Raw genomic sequence first — 16,835 nt, 5'->3', positions numbered from 1 at the left:
ATTATTTCGATAAATCTATCGACCTAAAAGAACCGGTAAATATATATTTAGGCGATAATAGACCGATAAAAGCGACAAGAGTTGGGAATGTTATAAGTTATTTTGAAGCATTCGGAAAACAAAATAAAATAAATATGAGGAAAGTATTTTACGCGAAAGAAATGTCCGCAAATTTGATTAGTTTAGGTAAACTAACAGACAATAAGAATACGGTTATTTCCAAAGGAAATATTGCGAAAATAATAGATGAGGATAATAAACTTACAGCTGTAGCGTTCAAAGAAAATGGGACATATAGAATAAAAAGTATATTGAAAGGGAAGAAGCACTTAGTAAACAGCGCCGAACGTAGTGGTATGAGTAAAAAGGAAAGATGGCATAGGATGCTAGGACACGTAAATTTTAAATATTTAGAGATTTTGGGTAAAGAGCAGCTAGTGACTGGCATACCGAATGAATTTGAAAAGGAATTTTTGAAATGTAGGGTGTGTATAGAAAGCAAAATGCATAACTTACCTTTCAAAAATAATCGAACTAAGGCTAGGGAAATAATGGAAATTATTCATACGGACGTATGTGGTCCCTTTAAGACCACCGGATTCAATGGAGAAAAATATTTCATTTCATTTATCGATGATTATAGTAAAATAGCTAGGATCTATTGTATAAAATCAAAAGATGAGGTCTTTGATTCTTTCGTACAGTTCGTAAATGAAGCCGAAAATTTAACGGGCAAGAGGTTAAAAATATTAAGATGCGATAATGGTAAAGAATATTTAAATAATCGAATTTATAAATTTGCTAGGGATAAAGGTATAAGAATAAATAATTGCCCAACATACGTACATGAATTAAACGGGACAGCGGAAAGGTATAATAGAACAGTGATGGACATGGCGCGTTGCTTGTTAGCGGAAGCGAAAGTACATAAAAGGTACTGGCCGGAAATAGTTTGTACAGCGGCATACTTGAAAAATCGAATATTAGCGAATACTATAGAAAGAAAGACACCTTTTGAAATATTCTTCGGGAGAAAACCAAGTGTTAAAAATCTACATCTATATGGAAGTAAAGTTTTTGTAAGAAGGCCAGAACGAAAAAGAGTTTCCAAATGGGACAAGAAGGCAGATATGGGAATTCTATTAGGATATAGTGAAGTAGGATACAGAATCTTATTAGGTGGGAAAATAACAATAGCTAGACATGTAGAGGTCATAGAGACAGACACTAAATGTATCGGTTTTGAGGAAAATTCATCAGAGGCAGATAGAAATGATAGCGAAGATAACTATTCATTGGTTGGTATGGATAAGGAAGAGTTAGAAGGTAGGAAAGATGAAAATAATAGTAGTATTGAAAGCTCAAACACTCCTAGGAGATCTACACGTATTAAGAAAACTCCAGTAAGGTATCCAGAAAAGGAAAATATTTGCGAGATTCATGCAAATTATTGTAAAGTAGATATCCCTCGTACATTTGAGGAGGCGATTTGTTGCGAAAATAATGAAGTTTGGAAACAGGCTATGGATAAGGAAATAGAATGTCTCTATAAGAATAAAACTTGGAAATTGGTAGAAAGGGTAAAAGGCAAAGAAGTATTAGATGTAAAATGGGTTTACACGAAAAAATCAGAGGACAGGTATAAGGCTAGATTAGTGGTAAGGGGATTTCAACAAAGAAACGTAGCCGATGACATATATTCTCCAGTGGCGAGTAATCATACCTTTAAGATATTGCTATCATATTGTTGTCAAAATGGATTAATAATTGAGCAAATGGATGTAGAAGCTGCCTTTTTAAATGGTGAAGTAACCTCGGAGGTATATGTAAATCAACCAAAGGGATATGCGGACGGAACGAATAGAGTTAGTAAATTATCGAAAGCGCTTTATGGGTTAAAAGAAAGTCCGAGGGACTGGTATGAGTGTTTTGATAAGTATGTGACGAGATTAGGTTTTAAAAAGAACAATATAGAGCTGTGCCTATAGTTATGGAGAGGGAGAAAATGTTGTTTATTTGTTAATATACGTAGACGATTTGTTGTTTTGTAGTAAAAACAAAGGGAAGATACAAAGTGTAAAAAAAAATTATTAACTGATAAATTTGAAATGAAAGATTTAGGTGAAGTAAAAGAATATCTTGGAATAAATATAGAGTATGATTATTTAAAAAATGAAATGAGATTAAGCCAAAAGAAATACATAGAATCATTAGCAAACAAATAAAGATTACATAATAGCAAATTGTACTGTACACCTATGGAGACCAACTTAAAAATTGAAAAAGCTGAGATAAATAGAGAGGACATTGGATACAAGAATTTAATTGGCGCATTGCTGTATATTAGTGTAAATACCAGACACGATATAAGTTATATGTAGTTATATAAGTTATATATAGTGTGAATTATCTGAGTAGATTTCAAGATTGTTGTAACGAGACACATTTTAAATATGCCTTGCGAATATTGAAATATTTGTACCGGACTAGAGATTTAGGGCTACATTATAAAAGAAATGAAAAGTGCGAAACGATAGATTGTTATGTGGACGCTGATTGGGCAGGAGATCATATAGATAGGAAATCGACTTCTGAGTATGTAAGTAGATTGTATGGAAATGTAATTGGATGAAAGTCTAAAAAACAAAGGTGTGTGACAAAAGCCTCGACGTATGCATAGTATGTAGCTCTATCGGAAGCGGTGAGCGAAGTAATGACTATCAGAGAACTAATGAAAATCTTCGATGTAAATGTAGACGATAACCCTGTAAAAATCTATGAGGATAACTCTGGAGTAATGAGTATAGCAAAATACGGAACTTTTACAAAAAATTCTAAACACATCGAAGTTCATTACCACTACGTTCACGAGTACGTAAAGGAAAATAAGATAAACATAATAAAAGTAAGTACAGAAGAAAATACTGCGGATATTTTTACGAAGGCACTGTGTAGAGAGAAATTTGAAAGGTTTAGGTCATGGATGAATGTAAAATAAGAGAAATGTAAATAAAGCGATAAATGTTAAATATTTTGTTAATTCGACAAGTATGTAAATAAAATTAAGTGTACAGTATAAATGTAAGGAGGCGTGTTAGGGAAGTGATACATTTACACTGTACATGAGAGTGCGTGTGTAAGGGTTAGAGGGCGTCAAGGTCTTAGTGGAGACAAAAGACTGTTGCCAGATGTTAGAAGAATCTAGGGTAGTCGGTTGGCGACCAGCGTGCGTGCAAGATGTTCTTCAGAAAGTAATATAGATGTATAACTGTTGTGTGGGAAATATAGTCAACAATTTGTATTCCCAAATCCTCGAATTTCCTAAACAGTAATGCAGTTCTTATTTTATAACTCTTTACCGGAATGTAGGCTAGTTTTAAGTATATATCTTACATTACTATTTGATTTAATGCGGACACATATATATACATTTCTGACAATGTAACCTTTATTTCTATAATAATACAATATTGTATGTTTTATGTATTCGTTAGACTGTTAGTTTTTGACTTCATATATACTTATATTTCATAAATTGATAATATTGTATTTGTTGCATAGTATTGGAAGCACTGCCTCTAATATTTACTAGTTTATTACACGTCTGGCATATATGTTTATACTTATATGTAACTCTCCAAGTTGATTGATTAAAATATATATATATACATGTATTCCTGGCGTTTCAATTATTTCCCCTTATGTAGTTATTCTTATTTCCTGGTTTATTTGTTTGGTTCGTAACTCGTTCAATCCATTAGCTGGTTCTATTTATTTTATTTTATACTGGTTGGATTTATATTATATTGAACCATAAGTTTTTCAAATTGCAAGTCGGTTATTGGTAGGTTTATTTAGAGTTGTGTGTATATGTATTTTGTTTATTGGTTGGATCTATTAGTCGCCCACGTTTCGTTACTCCTTCCTTTAGTTTCGTAGCGCCGTGTGTTAGTTTGAGCATTCAAATCCTTATTCGCGCGTTTTGTATAGAATGGTTTTCTTGTTCTTGTTACGGCTCGTGCGGAGCGCTGGACGTGACATCAGCGAGCGCTTAAACGTCGAAATATCTCTAACGGGAAGGGAATGACGGCTACTTTTCGTCAAAATCGACGAAATCATCGCGATTTGCGAGCTATTTTGCTTGTTTCGACGCTTAAACGGTAGTACATTGCATTTGCAGTGTAAAATGGAGTTCAACGAGCGCTTAAACGTTGAATTATCTCCAACGGGATGGAAATGACGGCTAGATTTCATCGAAATCGACGAAATCTTCGCGATTTGCGACCAGTTTCGCTTGTTTCGACGCTGAAACGGTAGTACATTGCATTTGCAGTGTAAAATGGAGTTCAACGAGCGCTTAAACGTTGAATTATCTCCAACGGGAAGGAAATGACGGCTAGATTTCATCGAAATCGACGAAATCTTCGCGATTTGCGACCAGTTTCGCTTGTTTCGACGCTGAAACGGTAGTACATTGCATTTGCAGTGTAAAATGGAGTTCAACGAGCGCTTAAACGTTGAATTATCTCCAACGGGAAGGAAATGACGGTTAGATTTCATCGAAATCGACGAAATCTTCGCGATTTGCGAGCAATTTTGCTTGATTCGACGCGTAAATGGTGGTGCATTGCATTTGCAGTGTAAAATGGAGTTCAACGAGCCCTTAAACGTCGAAATATCTCCAACGGGAAGGAAATGACGGTTAGATTTCATCGAAATCGACGAAATCTTCGCGATTTGCGAGCTATTTTGCTTGTTTCGACGCTTAAACGGTAGTACATTGCATTTGCAGTGTAAAATGGAGTTCAACGAGCACTTAAACGTTGAATTATCTCCAACGGGAAGGAAATGACGGCTAGATTTCATCAAAATCGACGAAATCTTCGCGATTTGCGGGCAATTTTGCTTGTTTCGACGCTTAAACGGTAGTACATTGCATTTGCAGTGTAAAATGGAGTTCAACGAGCGCTTAAACGTTGAATTATCTCCAACGGGATGGAAATGACGGCTAGATTTCATCAAAATCGACGAAATCTTCGCGATTTGCGAGCAATTTTGCTTGTTTCGACGCTTAAACGGTAGTACATTGCATTTGCAGTGTAAAATGGAGTTCAACGAGCGCTTAAACGTTGAATTATCTCCAACGGGATGGAAATGACGGCTAGATTTCATCGAAATCGACGAAATCTTCGCGATTTGCGAGCTATTTTGCTTGATTCGACGCGTAAATGGTGGTGCATTGCATTTGCAGTGTAAGATGGAGTTCAACGAGCCCTTAAACGTCGAAATATCTCCAACGGGAAGGAAATGACGGTTAGATTTCATCGAAATCGACGAAATCTTCGTGATTTGCGAGCTATTTTGCTTGTTTCGACGCTTAAACGGTAGTACATTGCATTTGCAGTGTAAAATGGAGTTCAACGAGCACTTAAACGTTGAATTATCTCCAACGGGAAGGAAATGACGGCTAGATTTCATCAAAATCGACGAAATCTTCGCGATTTGCGGGCAATTTTGCTTGTTTCGACGCTTAAACGGTAGTACATTGCATTTGCAGTGTAAAATGGAGTTCAACGAGCGCTTAAACGTTGAATTATCTCCAACGGGAAGGAAATGACGGCTAGATTTCATCGAAATCGACGAAATCTTCGCGATTTTCGAGCTACTTTGCTTGTTTCGACGCTTAAACGGTAGTACATTGCATTTGCAGTGTAAAATGGAGTTCAACGAGCGCTTAAACGTTGAATTATCTCCAACGGGATGGAAATGACGGCTAGATTTCATCAAAATCGACGAAATCTTCGCGATTTGCGAGCAATTTTGCTTGTTTCGACGCTTAAACGGTAGTACATTGCATTTGCAGTGTAAAATGGAGTTCAACGAGCGCTTAAACGTTGAATTATCTCCAACGGGATGGAAATGACGGCTAGATTTCATCAAAATCGATGAAATCATCGCGATTTGCGAGCAATTTTGCTTGATTCGACGCTTAAATGGTGGTGCATTGCATTTGCAGTGTAAAATGGAGTTCAACGAGCGCTTAAACGTTGAATTATCTCCAACGGGATGGAAATGACGGCTAGATTTCGTCAAAATCGACGAAATCATCGCGATTTGCGACCAGTTTCGCTTGTTTCGACGCTTAAATGGTGGTGCATTGCATTTGCAGTGTAAAATGGAGTGAAATGAGCGATTAAACGTCTAAATAACTCCAACGGAAAGGAAATGACGGCTAGATTTCATCGAAATCGACGAAATCTTAGCGATTTTCGAGCTATTTTGCTTGTTTCGACGCTTAAACGGTAGTACATTGCATTTGCAGTGTAAAATGGAGTTCAACGAGCGCTTAAACGTTGAATTATCTCCAACGGGAAGGAAATGACAGTTAGTTTTCGTCAAAATCGACGAAATCATCGCGATTTGCGACCAGTTTCGCTTGTTTCGACGCTGAAACGGTAGTACATTGCATTTGCAGTGTAAAATGGCGTTCAACGAGCGCTTAAACGTTGAATTATCTCCAACGGGATGGAAATGACGGCTAGATTTCATCAAAATCGACGAAATCTTCGCGATTTGCGAGCAATTTTGCTTGTTTCGACGCTTAAACGGTAGTACATTGCATTTGCAGTGTAAAATGGAGTTCAACGAGCGCTTAAACGTTGAATTATCTCCAACGGGATGGAAATGACGGCTAGATTTCATCAAAATCGACGAAATCATCGCGATTTGCGACCAGTTTCGCTTGTTTCGACGCTGAAACGGTAGTACATTGCATTTGCAGTGTAAAATGGCGTTCAACGAGCGCTTAAACGTTGAATTATCTCCAACGGGATGGAAATGACGGCTAGATTTCATCAAAATCGACGAAATCTTCGCGATTTGCGAGCAATTTTGCTTGTTTCGACGCTTAAACGGTAGTACATTGCATTTGCAGTGTAAAATGGAGTTCAACGAGCGCTTAAACGTTGAATTATCTCCAACGGGATGGAAATGACGGCTAGATTTCATCAAAATCGACGAAATCATCGCGATTTGCGACCAGTTTCGCTTGTTTCGACGCTGAAACGGTAGTACATTGCATTTGCAGTGTAAAATGGAGTTCAACGAGCGCTTAAACGTTGAATTATCTCCAACGGGATGGAAATGACGGCTAGATTTCATCAAAATCGACGAAATCATCGCGATTTGCGACCAGTTTCGCTTGTTTCGACGCTGAAACGGTAGTGCATTACACTTGGCGTGTAAAATGGTGTGAAATGAGCGGTTAAACGTCTAAATAACTCCAACGGAAGGAAATGACGGCTAGATTTCATCGAAATCGACGAAATCTTCGCGATTTGCGAGCTATTTTGCTTGATTCGACGCGTAAATGGTGGTGCATTGCATTTGCAGTGTAAGATGGAGTTCAACGAGCCCTTAAACGTCGAAATATCTCCAACGGGAAGGAAATGACGGTTAGATTTCATCGAAATCGACGAAATCTTCGTGATTTGCGAGCTATTTTGCTTGTTTCGACGCTTAAACGGTAGTACATTGCATTTGCAGTGTAAAATGGAGTTCAACGAGCACTTAAACGTTGAATTATCTCCAACGGGAAGGAAATGACGGCTAGATTTCATCAAAATCGACGAAATCTTCGCGATTTGCGGGCAATTTTGCTTGTTTCGACGCTTAAACGGTAGTACATTGCATTTGCAGTGTAAAATGGAGTTCAACGAGCGCTTAAACGTTGAATTATCTCCAACGGGAAGGAAATGACGGCTAGATTTCATCGAAATCGACGAAATCTTCGCGATTTTCGAGCTACTTTGCTTGTTTCGACGCTTAAACGGTAGTACATTGCATTTGCAGTGTAAAATGGAGTTCAACGAGCGCTTAAACGTTGAATTATCTCCAACGGGATGGAAATGACGGCTAGATTTCATCAAAATCGATGAAATCATCGCGATTTGCGAGCAATTTTGCTTGATTCGACGCTTAAATGGTGGTGCATTGCATTTGCAGTGTAAAATGGAGTTCAACGAGCGCTTAAACGTTGAATTATCTCCAACGGGATGGAAATGACGGCTAGATTTCATCAAAATCGACGAAATCTTCGCGATTTGTGAGCAATTTTGCTTGATTCGACGCTTAAATGGTGGTGCATTGCATTTGCAGTGTAAAATGGAGTGAAATGAGCGATTAAACGTCTAAATAACTCCAACGGGAAGGAAATGACGGCTAGATTTCATCGAAATCGACGAAATCTTAGCGATTTTCGAGCTATTTTGCTTGTTTCGACGCTTAAACGGTAGTACATTGCATTTGCAGTGTAAAATGGAGTTCAACGAGCGCTTAAACGTTGAATTATCTCCAACGGGAAGGAAATGACAGTTAGTTTTCGTCAAAATCGACGAAATCATCGCGATTTGCGACCAGTTTCGCTTGTTTCGACGCTGAAACGGTAGTACATTGCATTTGCAGTGTAAAATGGCGTTCAACGAGCGCTTAAACGTTGAATTATCTCCAACGGGATGGAAATGACGGCTAGATTTCATCAAAATCGACGAAATCTTCGCGATTTGCGAGCAATTTTGCTTGTTTCGACGCTTAAACGGTAGTACATTGCATTTGCAGTGTAAAATGGAGTTCAACGAGCGCTTAAACGTTGAATAATCTCCAACGGGATGGAAATGACGGCTAGATTTCATCAAAATCGACGAAATCATCGCGATTTGCGACCAGTTTCGCTTGTTTCGACGCTGAAACGGTAGTACATTGCATTTGCAGTGTAAAATGGCGTTCAACGAGCGCTTAAACGTTGAATTATCTCCAACGGGATGGAAATGACGGCTAGATTTCATCAAAATCGACGAAATCTTCGCGATTTGCGAGCAATTTTGCTTGTTTCGACGCTTAAACGGTAGTACATTGCATTTGCAGTGTAAAATGGAGTTCAACGAGCGCTTAAACGTTGAATTATCTCCAACGGGATGGAAATGACGGCTAGATTTCATCAAAATCGACGAAATCATCGCGATTTGCGACCAGTTTCGCTTGTTTCGACGCTGAAACGGTAGTGCATTACACTTGGCGTGTAAAATGGTGTGAAATGAGCGGTTAAACGTCTAAATAACTCCAACGGAAGGAAATGACGGCTAGATTTCATCAAAATCGACGAAATCTTCGCGATTTGTGAGCAATTTTGCTTGATTCGACGCTTAAATGGTGGTGCATTGCATTTGCAGTGTAAAATGGAGTTCAACGAGCGCTTAAACGTCTAAATAACTCCAACGGGAAGGAAATGACGGCTAGATTTCATCAAAATCGACGAAATCTTCGCGATTTGTGAGCAATTTTGCTTGTTTCGACGCTTAAACGGTAGTACATTGCATTTGCAGTGTAAAATGGAGTTCAACGAGCACTTAAACGTTGAATTATCTCCAACGGGAAGGAAATGACAGTTAGTTTTCGTCAAAATCGACGAAATCTTCGCGATTTGCGAGCTATTTTGCTTGTTTCGACGCTTAAACGGTAGTGCATTGCATTTGCAGTGTAAAATGGAGTTCAACGAGCACTTAAACGTTGAATTATCTCCAACGGGAAGGAAATGACAGTTAGTTTTCGTCAAAATCGACGAAATCTTCGCGATTTGCGAGCTATTTTGCTTGTTTCGACGCTTAAACGGTAGTGCATTGCATTTGCAGTGTAAAATGGAGTTCAACGAGCACTTAAACGTTGAATTATCTCCAACGGGAAGGAAATGACAGTTAGTTTTCGTCAAAATCGACGAAATCTTCGCGATTTGCGAGCTATTTTGCTTGTTTCGACGCTTAAACGGTAGTACATTGCATTTGCAGTGTAAAATGGAGTTCAACGAGCGCTTAAACGTTGAATTATCTCCAACGGGATGGAAATGACGGCTAGATTTCATCAAAATCGACGAAATCTTCGCGATTTGCGACCAGTTTCGCTTGTTTCGACGCTTAAACGGTAGTACATTGCATTTGCAGTGTAAAATGGAGTGAAATGAGCGGTTAAACGTCTAAATAACTCCAACGGGAAGGAAATGACGGCTAGATTTCATCAAAATCGACGAAATCTTCGCGATTTGCGAGCAATTTTGCTTGTTTCGACGCTTAAATGGTGGTGCATTGCATTTGCAGTGTAAAATGGAGTTCAACGAGCCCTTAAACGTCGAAATATCTCCAACGGGAAGGAAATGACGGTTAGATTTCATCGAAATCGACGAAATCTTCGCGATTTGCGAGCAATTTTGCTTGTTTCGACGCTTAAACGGTAGTACATTGCATTTGCAGTGTAAAATGGAGTTCAACGAGCGCTTAAACGTTGAATTATCTCCAACGGGATGGAAATGACGGCTAGATTTCATCGAAATCGACGAAATCTTCGCGATTTTCGAGCTATTTTGCTTGTTACGACGCTTAAACGGTAGTGCGTTGCATTTGCAGTGTAAAATGGAGTTCAACGAGCACTTAAGCGTCGAAATATCTCCAACGGGAAGGACATGACGGTTAGATTTCATCGAAATCGACGAAATCTTCGCGATTTGCGAGCAATTTTGCTTGTTTCGACGCTTAAACGGTAGTACATTGCATTTGCAGTGTAAAATGGAGTTCAACGAACGCTTAAACGTTGAATTATCTCCAACGGGATGGAAATGACGGCTAGATTTCATCAAAATCGACAAAATCTTCGCGATTTTCGAGCTATTTTGCTTGTTTCGACGCTTAAATGGTGGTGCATTGCATTTGCAGTGTAAAATGGAGTTCAACGAGCGCTTAAACGTTGAATTATCTCCAACGGGATGGAAATGACGGCTAGATTTCATCAAAATCGACGAAATCTTCGCGATTTTCGAGCTATTTTGCTTGTTTCGACGCTTAAATGGTGGTGCATTGCATTTGCAGTGTAAAATGGAGTTCAACGAGCGCTTAAACGTTGAATTATCTCCAACGGGATGGAAATGACGGCTAGATTTCATCAAAATCGACGAAATCTTCGCGATTTGCGACCAGTTTCGCTTGTTTCGACGCTTAAACGGTAGTGCGTTGCATTTGCAGTGTAAAATGGAGTTCAACGAGCACTTAAACGTCGAAATATCTCCAACGGGAAGGAAATGACGGCTAGATTTCATCGAAATCGACGAAATCTTCGCGATTTTCGAGCTACTTTGCTTGTTTCGACGCTTAAACGGTAGTACATTGCATTTGCAGTGTAAAATGGAGTTCAACGAGCGCTTAAACGTTGAATTATCTCCAACGGGATGGAAATGACGGCTAGATTTCATCAAAATCGACGAAATCTTCGCGATTTGCGAGCAATTTTGCTTGTTTCGACGCTTAAACGGTAGTACATTGCATTTGCAGTGTAAAATGGAGTTCAACGAGCGCTTAAACGTTGAATTATCTCCAACGGGATGGAAATGACGGCTAGATTTCATCAAAATCGATGAAATCATCGCGATTTGCGAGCAATTTTGCTTGATTCGACGCTTAAATGGTGGTGCATTGCATTTGCAGTGTAAAATGGAGTTCAACGAGCGCTTAAACGTTGAATTATCTCCAACGGGATGGAAATGACGGCTAGATTTCATCAAAATCGACGAAATCTTCGCGATTTGTGAGCAATTTTGCTTGATTCGACGCTTAAATGGTGGTGCATTGCATTTGCAGTGTAAAATGGAGTTCAACGAGCGCTTAAACGTCTAAATAACTCCAACGGGAAGGAAATGACGGCTAGATTTCATCAAAATCGACGAAATCTTCGCGATTTGTGAGCAATTTTGCTTGTTTCGACGCTTAAACGGTAGTACATTGCATTTGCAGTGTGAAATGGAGTTCAACGAGCACTTAAACGTTGAATTATCTCCAACGGGATGGAAATGACGGCTAGATTTCATCAAAATCGATGAAATCATCGCGATTTGCGAGCAATTTTGCTTGATTCGACGCTTAAATGGTGGTGCATTGCATTTGCAGTGTAAAATGGAGTTCAACGAGCGCTTAAACGTCTAAATAACTCCAACGGGAAGGAAATGACGGCTAGATTTCATCAAAATCGACGAAATCTTCGCGATTTGCGGGCAATTTTGCTTGTTTCGACGCTTAAACGGTAGTACATTGCATTTGCAGTGTAAAATGGAGTTCAACGAGCGCTTAAACGTTGAATTATCTCCAACGGGATGGAAATGACGGCTAGATTTCATCTAAATCGACGAAATCATCGCGATTTGCGACCAGTTTCGCTTGTTTCGACGCTGAAACGGTAGTACATTGCATTTGCAGTGTAAAATGGCGTTCAACGAGCGCTTAAACGTTGAATTATCTCCAACGGGATGGAAATGACGGCTAGATTTCATCAAAATCGACGAAATCTTCGCGATTTGCGAGCAATTTTGCTTGTTTCGACGCTTAAACGGTAGTACATTGCATTTGCAGTGTAAAATGGAGTGCAACGAGCGCTTAAACGTTGAATTATCTCCAACGGGATGGAAATGACGGCTAGATTTCATCGAAATCGACGAAATCTTCGCGATTTGCGAGCTATTTTGCTTGTTTCGACGCTTAAACGGTAGTACATTGCATTTGCAGTGTAAAATGGAGTTCAACGAGCACTTAAACGTTGAATTATCTCCAACGGGAAGGAAATGACGGCTAGATTTCATCAAAATCGACGAAATCTTCGCGATTTGCGAGCAATTTTGCTTGTTTCGACGCTTAAACGGTAGTACATTGCATTTGCAGTGTAAAATGGAGTTCAACGAGCGCTTAAACGTTGAATTATCTCCAACGGGATGGAAATGACGGCTAGATTTCATCAAAATCGACGAAATCTTCGCGATTTGTGAGCAATTTTGCTTGATTCGACGCTTAAATGGTGGTGCATTGCATTTGCAGTGTAAAATGGAGTGAAATGAGCGGTTAAACGTCTAAATAACTCCAACGGGAAGGAAATGACGGCTAGATTTCATCAAAATCGACGAAATCTTCGCGATTTGCGACCAGTTTCGCTTGTTTCGACGCTGAAACGGTAGTGCATTACACTTGGCGTGTAAAATGGAGTGAAATGAGCGGTTAAACGTCTAAATAACTCCAACGGGAAGGAAATGACGGCTAGATTTCATCGAAATCGACGAAATCTTCGCGATTTTCGAGCTATTTTGCTTGTTTCGACGCTTAAACGGTAGTACATTGCATTTGCAGTGTAAAATGGAGTTCAACGAGCACTTAAACGTTGAATTATCTCCAACGGGAAGGAAATGACAGTTAGTTTTCGTCAAAATCGACGAAATCTTCGCGATTTGCGAGCTATTTTGCTTGTTTCGACGCTTAAACGGTAGTACATTGCATTTGCAGTGTAAAATGGAGTTCAACGAGCGCTTAAACGTTGAATTATCTCCAACGGGATGGAAATGACGGCTAGATTTCATCAAAATCGACGAAATCTTCGCGATTTGCGAGCAATTTTGCTTGTTTCGACGCTTAAACGGTAGTACATTGCATTTGCAGTGTAAAATGGAGTTCAACGAGCGCTTAAACGTTGAATTATCTCCAACGGGATGGAAATGACGGCTAGATTTCATCAAAATCGACGAAATCTTCGCGATTTGTGAGCAATTTTGCTTGATTCGACGCTTAAATGGTGGTGCATTGCATTTGCAGTGTAAAATGGAGTTCAACGAGCGCTTAAACGTTGAATTATCTCCAACGGGAAGGAAATGACGGCTGGATTTCATCGAAATCGACGAAATCTTCGCGATTTGCGAGCAATTTTGCTTGTTTCGACGCTTAAACGGTAGTACATTGCATTTGCAGTGTAAAATGGAGTGCAACGAGCGCTTAAACGTTGAATTATCTCCAACGGGATGGAAATGACGGCTAGATTTCATCGAAATCGACGAAATCTTCGCGATTTGCGAGCTATTTTGCTTGTTTCGACGCTTAAACGGTAGTACATTGCATTTGCAGTGTAAAATGGAGTTCAACGAGCACTTAAACGTTGAATTATCTCCAACGGGAAGGAAATGACGGCTAGATTTCATCAAAATCGACGAAATCTTCGCGATTTGCGAGCAATTTTGCTTGTTTCGACGCTTAAACGGTAGTACATTGCATTTGCAGTGTAAAATGGAGTTCAACGAGCGCTTAAACGTTGAATTATCTCCAACGGGATGGAAATGACGGCTAGATTTCATCAAAATCGACGAAATCTTCGCGATTTGTGAGCAATTTTGCTTGATTCGACGCTTAAATGGTGGTGCATTGCATTTGCAGTGTAAAATGGAGTGAAATGAGCGGTTAAACGTCTAAATAACTCCAACGGGAAGGAAATGACGGCTAGATTTCATCAAAATCGACGAAATCTTCGCGATTTGCGACCAGTTTCGCTTGTTTCGACGCTGAAACGGTAGTGCATTACACTTGGCGTGTAAAATGGAGTGAAATGAGCGGTTAAACGTCTAAATAACTCCAACGGGAAGGAAATGACGGCTAGATTTCATCGAAATCGACGAAATCTTCGCGATTTTCGAGCTATTTTGCTTGTTTCGACGCTTAAACGGTAGTACATTGCATTTGCAGTGTAAAATGGAGTTCAACGAGCACTTAAACGTTGAATTATCTCCAACGGGAAGGAAATGACGGCTAGATTTCATCGAAATCGACGAAATCTTCGCGATTTGCGAGCTATTTTGCTTGTTTCGACGCTTAAACGGTAGTACATTGCATTTGCAGTGCAAAATGGAGTTCAACGAGCACTTAAACGTTGAATTATCTCCAACGGGATGGAAATGACGGCTAGATTTCATCAAAATCGACGAAATCTTCGCGATTTGTGAGCAATTTTGCTTGATTCGACGCTTAAATGGTGGTGCATTGCATTTGCAGTGTAAAATGGAGTTCAACGAGCGCTTAAACGTTGAATTATCTCCAACGGGAAGGAAATGACGGCTGGATTTCATCGAAATCGACGAAATCTTCGCGATTTGCGAGCAATTTTGCTTGTTTCGACGCTTAAACGGTAGTACATTGCATTTGCAGTGTAAAATGGAGTGCAACGAGCGCTTAAACGTTGAATTATCTCCAACGGGATGGAAATGACGGCTAGATTTCATCGAAATCGACGAAATCTTCGCGATTTGTGAGCAATTTTGCTTGATTCGACGCTTAAATGGTGGTGCATTGCATTTGCAGTGTAAAATGGAGTTCAACGAGCGCTTAAACGTTGAATTATCTCCAACGGGAAGGAAATGACGGCTAGATTTCATCAAAATCGACGAAATCTTCGCGATTTGCGAGCAATTTTGCTTGTTTCGACGCTTAAATGGTGGTGCATTGCATTTGCAGTGTAAAATGGAGTGAAATGAGCGGTTAAACGTCTAAAGAACTCCAACGGGAAGGAAATGACGGCTAGATTTCATCAAAATCGACGAAATCTTCGCGATTTGCGGGCAATTTTGCTTGTTTCGACGCTTAAACGGTAGTACATTGCATTTGCAGTGTAAAATGGAGTTCAACGAGCACTTAAACGTTGAATTATCTCCAACGGGAAGGAAATGACAGTTAGTTTTCGTCAAAATCGACGAAATCTTCGCGATTTGCGAGCTATTTTGCTTGTTTCGACGCTTAAACGGTAGTACATTGCATTTGCAGTGTAAAATGGAGTTCAACGAGCGCTTAAACGTTGAATTATCTCCAACGGGATGGAAATGACGGCTAGATTTCATCAAAATCGACGAAATCTTCGCGATTTGTGAGCAATTTTGCTTGATTCGACGCTTAAATGGTGGTGCATTGCATTTGCAGTGTAAAATGGAGTGAAATGAGCGGTTAAACGTCTAAATAACTCCAACGGGAAGGAAATGACGGCTAGATTTCATCAAAATCGACGAAATCTTCGCGATTTGCGGGCAATTTTGCTTGATTCGACGCGTAAATGGTGGTGCATTGCATTTGCAGTGTAAGATGGAGTTCAACGAGCCCTTAAACGTCGAAATATCTCCAACGGGAAGGAAATGACGGTTAGATTTCATCGAAATCGACGAAATCTTCGTGATTTGCGAGCTATTTTGCTTGTTTCGACGCTTAAACGGTAGTACATTGCATTTGCAGTGTAAAATGGAGTTCAACGAGCACTTAAACGTTGAATTATCTCCAACGGGAAGGAAATGACGGCTAGATTTCATCAAAATCGACGAAATCTTCGCGATTTGCGGGCAATTTTGCTTGTTTCGACGCTTAAACGGTAGTACATTGCATTTGCAGTGTAAAATGGAGTTCAACGAGCGCTTAAACGTTGAATTATCTCCAACGGGAAGGAAATGACGGCTAGATTTCATCGAAATCGACGAAATCTTCGCGATTTTCGAGCTACTTTGCTTGTTTCGACGCTTAAACGGTAGTACATTGCATTTGCAGTGTAAAATGGAGTTCAACGAGCGCTTAAACGTTGAATTATCTCCAACGGGATGGAAATGACGGCTAGATTTCATCAAAATCGACGAAATCTTCGCGATTTGCGAGCAATTTTGCTTGTTTCGACGCTTAAACGGTAGTACATTGCATTTGCAGTGTAAAATGGAGTTCAACGAGCGCTTAAACGTTGAATTATCTCCAACGGGATGGAAATGACGGCTAGATTTCATCAAAATCGATGAAATCATCGCGATTTGCGAGCAATTTTGCTTGATTCGACGCTTAAATGGTGGTGCATTGCATTTGCAGTGTAAAATGGAGTTCAACGAGCGCTTAAACGTTGAATTATCTCCAACGGGATGGAAATGACGGCTAGATTTCGTCAAAATCGACGAAATCATCGCGATTTGCGACCAGTTT

Source organism: Bombus vancouverensis, unplaced genomic scaffold (genome assembly GCF_051014615.1).
Source record: "Bombus vancouverensis nearcticus unplaced genomic scaffold, iyBomVanc1_principal scaffold0038, whole genome shotgun sequence".
Lineage (NCBI taxonomy): Eukaryota > Metazoa > Arthropoda > Insecta > Hymenoptera > Apidae > Bombus > Bombus vancouverensis.
Note: the sequence above shows the minus strand (reverse complement) of the source record.